Source organism: Sciurus vulgaris (assembly GCF_902686455.1).
Source record: "Sciurus vulgaris genome assembly, chromosome: 13".
In the NCBI taxonomy this organism is placed as follows: Eukaryota; Metazoa; Chordata; class Mammalia; order Rodentia; family Sciuridae; genus Sciurus; species Sciurus vulgaris.
In genome coordinates this window covers 43,625,521-43,638,093 of record NC_136474.1, presented here as the reverse complement: position 1 = coordinate 43,638,093, position 12,573 = coordinate 43,625,521, and the positions used below count along the sequence as shown (strand labels likewise).

Genomic DNA, 12,573 nt, shown 5'->3' with positions numbered 1-12,573 from the left:
AATTTGAAAATGTATTTAAGACACTTAACCTACCCAACATTGTAGCTTGACCTAACCTACCTTAAAGTGCTCAGTGCACTTATATTAGCTTAAGTTGGGTGAACTCATTTGACATAAAGTCTATTTTATAAAAAAAAAAAAGTTGAATGTTTATTAAATGCTGACAATACAGAAAGTGAAAAACAGAATGGTTATATGGGAAAGCATTTACAACACTGTGAAGTTGAAAAAGCTAAGTTGAACATCATAATTCAGAGACCGTCTGTATTTTGTTTAAGCACTGTAGGCACACTGATGTCTACACATTCATATTTGAATGCTCCACAGTGAATGCTATAATCTTAACATCTATCTCTCTCCCCCATTCCCAGTCTCTGAAAAATCTCTGGACAGCTCTTCCCCTTACTGTCAGGAATGTCCTTGCTGTGGTTTGGATCTTGAATGTCTCCTGAAGGTCCATGTGGTGAGGCCTTGGCCCCCAACTTGGCACTACTGGGAGATGGTGGAAACTTTAAGAGAACTGTGAGACCCTGGTCTCTTCCTCTTTCTTTCTTCATGACCATGAAGTGAGTAGTTTTGCTCCACCATTTGATTCTGCCATGATGTCCTGCCTTATCAAAGATCCAAAAGCACTGTGGGGCTAACTGATTATGAACTAAAACCTCCAAAATTGTAAGCCAACGTAAACCTTTCTTCTTTCTAAGTTGATTATCTCAGGTATTTGTTATAGTGATGCACAACTGACTAACACAATCCTTGATACTGACACAGAAGTCAATGGAATATGAATTGCACATCTGAAGTGCTCTGGCATGATCACCACGCTACAAGACAGTCATAAATGCTTTTTATTTCTTTCCTTCCATAGCAGTAGATCCACACTGATTCTTAATCCAGGTGGTAGAAGAAGACACCTAGAGAGGCAGGACTCCAAGTATTAAAATGAGGAGGGAATACATTGGGAGGCAGTAGTAGTTTGATACAAGTTTTCCAAGTGATTCTAATAGACCTCCTCAGGATTGTACGTGGATTCTCTGCTCTTGGTGCTTGAGAAAAGAGGGTGCCATGAGACCTGGCCCTGGGCATAGGTCACCTGGGGATCCTTGAGCAGAGGACTAGAAAGTGACTAAGATTAAGGGATGGTAGAAAAGAGAAAATGGAAGACATCAGCCCAAGGATCTAATTTCTTTTTTGAGCCCATCTTCTTCAGGTAGCTTAGCAACTGAAATGGCTTTATTTTCAAGGCATTTAAAGTTATCTCTGCTTAATGTTAGGCTTGGAAAACTCTTTCAACTCTGAACAGAAAACAAAATCTTTCATTTTCCATTTAGAGATTAAAGGTATTGAATGGGAAAATTTGAAAGAGGTGGCAATTTGGGTGAAAGTGTTTCCCTCAAAGACAGATGATGATATCACATCTGTGGCTGTTTTAACAGAGGGAGAGTGTTCAGGAAGGCAGAGGAGTGGGGAGAGAAGGATGTAAGAGATAGGAGGATGTTCCCAAGAGGGAGATGGGGATGGTAGAAATGATCACAGACACTGCCAACTTAGTGAATATGCGTGCCTTCCTTTTGCACAAAGGCACTGAGTGGGTATATTAATGGTCTCCATGAATGCCAGAGCTATAGTGCCTTGATTGGAAGTCATCAAGTAACATGGTCTGAAGGCAGACAAGATGCAAACAACTGACAGGCTGACTTGAGTCCTGGCAGGAGATTTAAGGGCTTAATAGCATTGAGCATTCAGTATTATTTCTGAGGAATCAACAGAAGTTCCAGCAATTTAGTAACTAAAGGTCATATCATAATCCCCATGTGGGTTCACGTGCAGGTAAGCAGAAGTTTTCTCTGTAAGCAAGGATGCTGTCGTCTCGAACTCAGGGCGATAATAACTTTGTATTTCTGAGTTGCCTATGTATTTTTGGGTGCAGATATTGTTTCTTCTATAATTAAAGAAGGATCACAAGAACTGAGGCCCCTGAAATTTAGTTGTCTTCTCTATACAATTAGTATCTTTTCATTTTTTATTTTTCTTTTCCTGTTTCCGAGGTAGGACACAGCCTATGAATACATACTGCATAGCTGGGGAGAAAGCTCTGTGAAGGTGCTCTGCCCTCTTCTTTCTCCCTTCAGTATCTCTTCTTGCCTCTGAAATAGTCTGTTCTTTTTTTTTTTTTTATGTATATGTTAACATTACCCATCCCCTCCATCCTCATCAAGGTTAATGTTCCAGAAATTGACATAAAGTAGACCACTATAATATTTATTGATCTGTAATGTTAAAAAGAGACCCTTATGAGTCAGAAGAAAAAAGTGATGTTTCTACTCTAAAAAAGAGGGTGTTTCTACTCTATTAATTTCAGCTACACAGTATGTAATAACCAGGATATAAAAGGTTTTCAGCTCTTATCCAACAAATGCTATATGAAACCACCAAGAAATCAAGCTATAAATAATGGGGCACATTTTTAGAGTTAATATATTAGTATCGAGCTTGAAGAAATAGAAGATAGCTTAGATTTCTGATACACTATTGTGTATTGGCCTTTTCTTTCTATATTATGGTTCTTAAAAAAAAATCAGTTTGACATAAAGAGAGAGCCTACAGAGCAAGAGAAAATCTTTGTCACCTGCACGTCAGATAGAGCATGACTCCCCAGGATATATAAAGAACTCAAAAAACTTAACACCAAAAAAACAAACAACTCAATCAATAAATAGGCAATGGACCTGAACAGACACTTCAGAGAAGAAGAGATACAACTGGTCAACAAATATATGAAAAAAATGTCCAACATCACTAGCAATTAGAGAAATGTATGTTAAAACTACACTGAGGTTTCATCTCACTCCAGTCAGAATGTCAATTATCAAGAATACAAACAATAGGAAATGTTGGTGATGATGTGAGGGAAAAGGTACATTTACACTGCTGGTAGGACTGCAAATTGGTGCAACCACTATGGAAAGCAGTATGGAGATTCCTCAGAAAACTTGGGGTGGAACCACCATTTGACCCCGTTATACCACTCCTCAGTTTATACCCAAAGGACTTAAAATGAGCATACTACAGTCATGTGACTACATCCATGTTTATAGTTGCTCAATTCACAATAGCCAAGCTATGGAACCAACCTAGGGCTCTTCAACAGATGAATGGATAAAGAAAATGTGGTATATATACACACTGGACTGTTACTCAACCATAGAAGAATGAAATTATGGCATTTGTCTGTAAATGGATGGAACTGGAGACTATCATCCTAAGTGAAATAAGCCAATCTCAAAGAACCAAAGGTGGAATATTCTCTCTGATGTGGATGCGGACTCACAATAGGTGGAGGGGAAGCGGAGGGAGGATTAGAGGTTCACTGGATTGGACTGGGGCAGGCAAGGATGGGGGATGGGAATGGGAAAGATAGTAGAATGAATCAGACATAACTTTCTTATGTTCATATATGAAACCATGACCATGTAACTCCACATCATGTACAACCACAAAAGTGGGAAGTTGTATTCCATGTATGTGTGATATACATACATTCTACTTTCATTTATAACTAAAAAGAGCAACAAAAGTCAGTTTGGGCCCACAATTGCTCCAGCGTGGAAGGCGTGTGTACACCAGGCGTGGTATGTGGGACTGGGGAGTTGCAGAGGAAACTGGTAGTTCACTTTGAAATTCGGGTGTACATTCCTCATAAACTGAAATCTTTGGTATGTTAATTCAGGACATCTGGGGCTCGCAGGCCCCATTCTTCCCACACTGCTTCCCCACCTGGACTTACTGTTCTTAGTGTCTTTGTCATTCAACCGGGAATCCTCTGGAGCAGAGGGTGCAGACCTTCTAGTGACATTCAGTGGATCCCACAGTAGATGGAGCCTGTCAGGAGCACAAGGCATGTTTTAGTCTCCTGGTTATATACAAATAAAGCAGAAGGGGGTGACAGACTTCCAGGCACTTTTCTTTGCATGCTCTGAACCTCATTCATTTGCTTAAACTTAAATCTGAAACTGAGTTCATGTTCATCTTCTCTGAACTTTTATCCTTTTAAGTTTCCTTATTGTGTTTTGGTGAAACTATATTTCCCAGCCCCTCCCCCCAGTTTTCTAGATTTTATTTTCTATATTTACTAATTCAAGTATTTAATTAACAAAAATCTATCTAGTTGGTGTGTTGTTTGTCACACTACTGGACACCGGACACCCTGGGGTGGGAACAGTGAATGTTGCCTTTGTCCTCAGGAATTTACAACTCAGCAAGTCCTTGTTTGCCTCTGCTGTCCCTCCTGTCCGTCCCACCAGGTGCACTTATGTCTTTAGGTTCTTCCTTTGCACCACCATGTAGATTCTCATGCCTGGCCCACAACAATCAAGTGCTCAGTGGCTTCCATTAGCCTGAAATTTAAAGCCTCTATAATCCTATTTTGTACCATCTTCCTGGTTCCAGTAGTTCTCAACCTGTTCTATGTAATTTGGGAAGGTGTGTTTGTTTTTGATACCGAGAAGCCCAGGAACCCCCCTGAAGAGTGGAGGATTTAGTGAAGTTCTCCTTAGGCTCCTGATGTACACTTGGGTTTGTTTGAAAGTAGACTCAGTCCCTTTCCTAGTCAGTCACTTCAGCTTGCCCAGGTTATGCAGATCCAGGATTGTTAACTCTTCAAAGAGGACACACACATCCCTGCCTCTGAGCCTTGGCCTCCACTCCGCCTGCTAGCATCTCTCCCCTTGTGCAAGCCCTAAGTTCTTGCTCTAGCTAAGCCCTGGGGGCAAATGTCATGCATAATTTATCTTTGGCTCTCTCCAGGAACAAGAAATGTTCATTGAATGCTTGGCCTGGCTCAATAACCACCCTTTCCCTAATCCCGGAAGTCTTCATACTTCTAAATGACAGTATTCTTGACACTTCTGTTTTACAAATGAAAAAGTAATTGAGCATCACATAATTTAAGTAGTTTCTTTAGGCAACATAGGGTAATAAGTGTTGCTAGTAATAGCAGGGTCATAGCTAAAGGTAGGGCTCTGTTGCTCAAACTTCTAGTATGAAGTGGAGGAATCAGAATAGCTTTGGGGTGTGAGCATTAGACAGGAGATAATCCAGCCTCTGATTTGGGAGCTATTGAACTCAGGCACCAGCTCCTGCTTGGCTGTGTAGACACCTCCTCTCATGCTGCCTTCCTTCTGCAGCCAGAGTTAATTTTCCTAAAACATTTCCATCACAACAGGACCCCGCTTAGAAGCCTGCTGTGCTGCCCAGTGACTGTAGGTGAACAATCTAACCTGATGCCCAAGGCCTTTTAAAATATGTGCTCTGCCTTTTGCTCTGGCACCATCTCTGGCTTGTTCTTCCCATCCCCGCTGGGCGCTGCTCTGAGAACAGGCCCTTCCTCCCTGACATCCTGTCACTTGGCCTCCTCGGTGTACAGCACCTCCTCGGTGCCTTTCCCACCCTTCAACCCAAGAAACCTGGCTCAGCTTTAGGGCTGATTCCCATGCGGTCTCGGAATGCTGCCACCCTGGGCTTTCAGACGAGAGGCCACTGTTTGTTTCTCTGTTCGTTCACGGTCCTCGTACTTAACACTATTGATTCTACTCCTGTACCCCCTGTCCCTTCCATTAGACTGTGAGAAACTTGAGAAATGCTTCCTGAAGCACTTTTGCATAATTTTTATTTTCTTTTATTGCACCTTTAATGTCCAAATCACTGAGAGAAAATTCTTAATACATCTTCATTTTACCACATATTCACATCTCTGGCCAATTTGGGTCAAAGGGGACAGACAGATGAGGATGGTGGGGACATGAGGTTAAGATAATAATTCTATAAAATGAGCTCCCTGTACTGACTCCCCCTGTGGTGCTTTCTTTACCAAAAAGCAATCTGCCTGCAGCCCTGCCTGGCCTGAGGGGACAGGAAATGTCACATTCCTCAACCAACTGAGGCAGCGGGAGGAAGGTCTGGGAGTCAGTGTAAGTAGTGAATGATGGAGGTTGGGAAGATAAGGGCTAGTTATGAAAGAAAAGATGATGGGTGACCTCTGGAAAACAACAATGGGTAACCACAGGTAACACCTGGGATCCTGGGATCGCACTCCCAGGCTCAAGGAGTTCCTAAGGATTACCTCCAATGCTGCTCCTTCCTGCCTTTAGGCATGTACATGAAGAAGAAAAAGAAAGTGGGGGGTTCTGGGGTCCATAGAAGGACACCCATTCCTGTGGACACCAGCTCTGGGCCCACCTCTCTTTGGAGAAGTCTGCTACCTCTGTCCCTCTATTAGATAAGACTTGCTTTCTATGCATGCTTAGGCATTTCTTGGGTGTTTAATCTTCAACAATGGGGAACAAGGACCTGATCCTGTTCTCCAAGACTGGTATGATAAGGAAAAATAGCCCCAGCAAAGCCCCTGCACCTTTTTTGCCTTTCAGGGTCAGGGCAGGACTTAACTGTGTTTGGAAGAACAAAAGAGGAGTTACTTCCATCTTATGTTATAGGAAATCCAAGAAGTACTAGAAATTCTAGTATTTTCTTCTCTCCTTGGGAATGACCTCTATCATTTCTCTTCTTTAACAATCTCCCCAACCAGCTCCCAGGAAAACTCTAAAGCCACAACTAGTATCAAGTTAATTTGGTTCCTTGATGAGAATAGAAGGGTCCTAGGGTGGATTTTCACCTTGCAGAGGTTTTGCGTTCAGAGTTATAGGAGTGGGAGTTACAGCAGTAGCCATCCAACCTTCAAGTCGCATGTCCCTGGAAAATCAGCACCTCTGTTCCCTCCTCTGAGATGCAGGTAATGGCAATATTTAACTGCATTGAAATAGGGCTGTGGTGGGGAATGAGCGAGGCTAAAGCATTCAACTCAGCACCTGACCCGTGCTGAGCCTCAATACAAGAAATAATCACATTGTCACATATTATTTTTATCACAGGAAATAGATATTCTGAAAGGATTCCCTGGGACTAAACTGGAGATTAATTATGGGTTTGGAGAGGAGTTGGCGTCCAGGGCAGACAAGGCTTCCTGCTCCCTGGGGCAACTCCAGGTGGTGCTGACCAAACAGTCCAGTGGTCCAGGGAGGCCTGGCCAAGGACTGAGTCACCTTTAAGGGAATACTTGGGTTCCAACTTTCACATTTTCCTTTATGGTGTTTTGTTACTTCCTTAAAAATCATTTCTTTGCTGGGAGGCATCAGAGTAACACCTTAAAATTCTCTCAAAACGGAAAATGTGTATTTAGGTATTGGTTTGCTGTTCAGTCATTATGTGGAGGCTTAAATCAAGGATTTACATAATCAGTCCTCTGTACCCACGAGTTCCACATCCACAGATTCAACCAACTGAGAATCCAAAATATTTGGAAGAAAAAAACCATGTCTGCACTAATCATGTACAGATGTTCTCTTTACTTGTCATTTTAAACAACATAGCATAATGATCATTTACACAGCATTTACATCGTGTTAGGTATTATAAGTCATAGAAAAGTTTTAAAGTATTGGGGAGGATGTGAATGGGTTATATGGAAGCACTATACCATGTCATATTAGGAATGGGAACATCCTCAGCTCCTGGTATCCTATAGGGATCCTGAACCAAGGCCATATAGACACAGAGGAATAATGGTGTCTTAATACTTTATGATACTGTAACAGAAAAATATTTAATGGATAAGTGATATAGATCTCAGTCAATACTCACTTAAGAATCATCTTCAAATAAATCATCCTGTCTTTATTTTCAGACTGACTCAGGTTGGCTATTAGTTCTGTGTGAGGGTGCTTCATTTTTGCTACTTCTTATTCTGTTGCTGTCAAGCTATTAATTTAAATCTGGAAGATGTGACTATTCACTTGCTTAACTGTCCATTTCCTTAAGAAGTGGAATCAGTCCCTAACAATCCCTGCTGGCTGCTTCCTCTGCCTAGACCCCTCCCCACTACCCCATTGGGACTATTCAGTAGGATGTTATAACAACAACAAAGTTACCACATCCAACTCCTCTGGCAAAGAAATATCAGCTGGTCATCTTTTTACAAAATTACATACCTAGTTATGTTTTCCTGTAGAGTTAAACAAAATAGTTAACTTCTTAAGGCATTTTCATGGTCTTTTAATTAATTATTTTTAAGTTCAAGTGGCAAAAGACTTACCAACACTCTATAGGGAAAGCTGTAGAGTCTTTCCTGATGCTACTATATATAGTATATATAGTATACACTATATATATATATATATAGTGTATTATATATATATATAATGTATTTAAATAAAAAGTCAGGATTCTCGAAGTCAGATACGGCTTGGGGATATTAATGGTTTCTGAAGCTATATCACATATTATGCCCAGCACTTCCTTCCTTCCTTCCTTCCTCCCTCCCTTCCTTCCTTCTTGGAATGAACCCAGGGGTGCTTTTACCACTGAGTCATGTTCCCAATTCTTTTTATTTTTAATCTCAAGACAGGGTCTTGCTACGTTGCTTAGGGCTTCACTAAGTTGCTGAGGCTGTCTTTGAACTTGTGATGATCCTGCTTCCCCCTCCTGAGTTGCTGGGATTACAGGAGTACACCACTATGCCCTGGCTCATGCCAGAATTTTCTAACTTTCTGAATTGCTCTGGATGCTGTTTAATTCTCATGCTGGGAAAGCAGACAAATTAAAACCAGGGACAAGAAAAAGCAAAACTTCACTTCCTATACAATTACCATATGCTTTCCATTCAGGTAGCACCTGTGCCCGATCTGCTACTTTGGGGGGGGGGTTTATTTTACTTTTTTTACCCTCCCTCCCTCCCTCCCTCCCTCCCTCCCTTCCTTCCTTCCTTCCTTCCTTCCTTCCTTCCTTCCTTCCTTCCTTCTTTCCTTCCTTCCTTCCTTCCTTCTTTCCTTTTTTTGTACCAGAAATTAAACCCAGGGGCACTGAACCACTGAGCCACATCCCCAGCCCCTCTTATTTTTGTCTTTTGAGACAGGGTCTTATTAAGTTGCTTAGGGCCTCCCTAAATTGCCCCAAACTTGCGATCCTCCTGTCTCAGCCTCCTGAGCTGCTGGGATTGCAGGAGTGTGCCTCCATGCCTACTGGCCTTCTTTCCTTCCTTCTTTCCTCCCTGCCTTTCTGTGCTTGGGATTGACCCCAGGACCTTGAGCATGCTGGGCAAGCTCTACCACTAAGCTGCATACCCAGCCCTACTTTTCTGACTTTCGAACCAATGCTCAAAGTGAGAAATTGTTTTTTTCAAAGGCAGAAAGAACAAATGCTACAGGCTTCTGTTCTTGCTCCAGGGCACAGGGAGGGAGACCCACTAATCCCTTTCAGCACCACTCATGCTCTCAACTTCTCTTGACTTCTGACCCCGTCCCTGAATGGTGGGTGTGAATGACTAGGTCGCTGCTTTGTCTGGCATCACTAAGCTCGTAGGAATAGCATTCACCAGAGCAAGCCGCCATTGAGATCCATGTCTCCTAATTGGCTGCGAGTGTTGCTAGGGTGACGACCATGTGGACAATGACATGTGCCTGGTTATTACGTGTTCATTCATTCGTTCACTCGTTCCTATGTTCATTCATTCTCTCGTGTATATTTGCCTAGCGATTACATATCCACTCATTCAACAAATGAGTCATGGAGTGGTTAAGCATGCCTGGCACTCTCCTGGATGTTGGGGGTAAAGAGGAGAAATAAGGGGTTTCCTTTCTTTAACACTCTTACAGTGTGGTAGAAGGCAGGCATAATAACACGCCTGGGGCAGCATAGAGCTCTCTCTTCCCTTTGTTCTTTTACTTCCTTCCTCTCCTCATTCTATTGGAAATGGAAAACTTCATCTTAATAACATGAGGAAGTCGTGCTGTGAATGTGATTAATGTTCCCATGACAGAGATGGATTTGTCTTGTGGTTATTCCAATTTAAACAATGACAGTGTTCTCCATCTCAGGAATGGGAAACTTTGGGTTCCTGAGACTCTTCAACAGACCACAGCAGCAGGATGGAGCTGGGTCATGTGAGAAGGTCAGGAAAATGTAAAAGAAGAGGAGAATCACTGTGTGGGAGAGAAGGATATACAGACTGGCTGCCCTGGATGACCTTTGAGAGACTGAAGATGGAGAAAAGGCAAGAAATGATTTGTACCATGAACTAGAATGTGAGCATATTTGGAATCAACAGCGTGATTATGATGTTTTTCAGTAACAGACTCTTCCTGCAGGCCCTTCCAGAAAGTGCAGGACACAATGCAGGGTTACATAGAATTTCTCTAAATTTCCTGTTAAGATAAAAGTTGGTAACTTTCTGAGCACACAATCTATTTATCTATGGTAAAATCAGACCAAGAATCTTTAGGGTGCTGTGTTAGCTACCAAAAGGCAAGCCAAACTACATCATATTAGGTTTTGCTGTTTGTAATCGGAACAGCATCTCTATGTCTGAACATAGAGATTAACTCCCAAGAAAAGCAGTCCAGAGGTGGGGAGTTCAGTGCTGGTATTTTGGTTCTTTGATGGCAGGGACTTAGGTGTTTGCTCTGTTTAAGCTCTTCTCTCTATGCAACCTAAACTACTGATCCTATAGCACCTAAGTCTACCCTCCAAATTTAAGGTCGTGATCCAAAATAGCCACGGGAGCACTAGCCTTTAAGCACAAGGCCAAAAGAAGCAAGACACATGTTTTGAAGCAACTAAAAGAGCAGGAATCCTATAGCTGTGTAGATTGGATATATTTGTTACTTCTAACCTTAATCATCACCTTTTTCAATGGTGTAAGTCATTCCAGATGTTGCTACTCAGTCCTCCTCTGTATTCTTCCCATGAGAATGGAAAGAGGAATGCTGCTAGTTCAAGATCCATGCCTCTCTCCTGTTCCCTTATTCTTCTTGATTAATTAGCACGTTCATCAAACATCTACTAAGCACCTGGTATATCATGGGCCCTCTGCTGGCAAAAAGGAACACAAAGGTGAAAAACTCCATCTATCAAAAAGCTCCCCATCTAGCTGTGGAGATGTCAGGTGAGCATTTTCAGAAGGGGCAGAGGGCATGGAAGAGAGAAGGCTCAAAGGGTGCAGCCAGACTTGTCTGGAGGGGAGAGAGAAGCCTTCACAAAGCTTGATATGGCTGTCTAGGGACTTCTTGATGGTCAAGGGCATGCATGTATTCCAGAGAGCAGACACAATCCCTACAAGGGAGGAGTCAGGGAAACAGTGAAGCATTTGGAATGGACGGAGTGTGAAAGGAAGCAGTGAAGAAGGTACTAGTAACAATCTTCTAACTGGTTGGGGAGAAGAGAGGCATGGGTGCACCCAAAGCCATGGCATGTCCTCAAGTGCCTTGACACCTGCATCTGACTTCATTTCTTATAGTAGCATCCCCGCCCTCTGCACCCAACAGAAATGTTGATGCTACAGTCTCTCTGATTCTTTTTCACCTGCTGTTTAAGTCTCCCAGTTGCTTCTGGTCTTAGGTTCTAGCCACCTCTCCGGTCCTCTTGCACAGTTTGGTCACGGGGGGGGGGGGGGGGGGGTGAAATTTCTGGAATGCATGTCTGCTTTACATATCCTTGTCTAGGCAAAGTACCTCCACAGCCCCAAGGCTCAGCTCCAATGTGTTAGCGCCACATTGCAGGTTCCTATGCATGCCTCGCCCACCTTCCCAGCCTCCCCTCTGCCACTGTCACACAGGCAAACTGGACTCCTGCTACTGCCATCCTGAGGCTGAACCAGTCTCACACAGGGATCTGTGTGCAGGGGAGATGTTCCGAGTAAGGCCTGGGCATGAGACATCCCTTTTTGGGTTCCGCTGACTATACCCATCTGAAAGGGTGGCTGGGAAACGCATCTCACTGTGGCCTAGGGAGATGAGAAGGCAGATTTTGTTGTGGAGCAGTCTGCTGTGGATCCCCCGAACTGGCCTTCTGTGTCTTTGAGGTTCATCTGTTTGCTTTTATGCTATAAACGTTCTTTGACTATCTGGACAGATGACTTGTATTTCATATTCTTGTTACGTGATTGCCATGTCTTCCCAGTGTTCTGTGGAAATACTAATTTAACAATATTAAATTCTAATTTCTAAAAGTTTTCCTGATATTTTAAAAGATGAGTGCTTTTTCCATGGAGGTCATTGATTCTTCGAGCTCATCTTAGCTCTACTTGCTTGTGCTGTTGGTGTTCCTTAAATCACTGTCACTTGCATTTGCTTACCGTGGATCAGGCATGCTATGATTTGCATCTGGCATGTTTCCCATGTGTTAAAAGCTTGGTCCTTAGTTGTTGGTATTGAAAGATGATGGGACCTTTAAGGAGGTGGGGCCTAAAGGGAGGTTTTAGGTCATTGAAGGTGTGCCTTCAAAGGGGATGGTGGGACCCTGTCTCTTCCTTTCTTTGGATTCCAGGATACAGTAAAGGAGGCAGCCTCCTTTGTCGGGTACTCCCACCACGATGTTCTGCCTTACCACAGGCCCAAAAGCAACCAACCGACTATGAACTGAAATCTCTAAAACGACTTCTTCTCTTTTTCAGTTGATTATCTGAGGTACTTGTTACAACAAGGGAAAGCTGACTAATACAAGGTGTTATTATAATAATTTACTTAT

The 12,573-nt window shown here is 42.7% G+C and overlaps 1 protein-coding gene across 9 annotated transcripts in view; it reads right to left on the bottom strand.

Moving 5' to 3' along the window:
• Nucleotides 1-12,573, bottom strand: part of DLGAP1 (DLG associated protein 1) — a gene marked incomplete at its 5' end in the record, with an annotated part of 892,564 nt that overhangs the window by 475,101 nt on the left and 404,890 nt on the right. For 8 of the 9 annotated variants that reach the window (XM_079108324.1, XM_079108313.1, XM_079108322.1 and 5 more), the window contains one exon: nt 3,788-3,882. The exons of the other annotated variant lie outside the window; for it this stretch is intronic. The remainder of the gene's footprint in view (nt 1-3,787; nt 3,883-12,573) is intronic. 9 annotated transcript variants of the gene reach the window in all.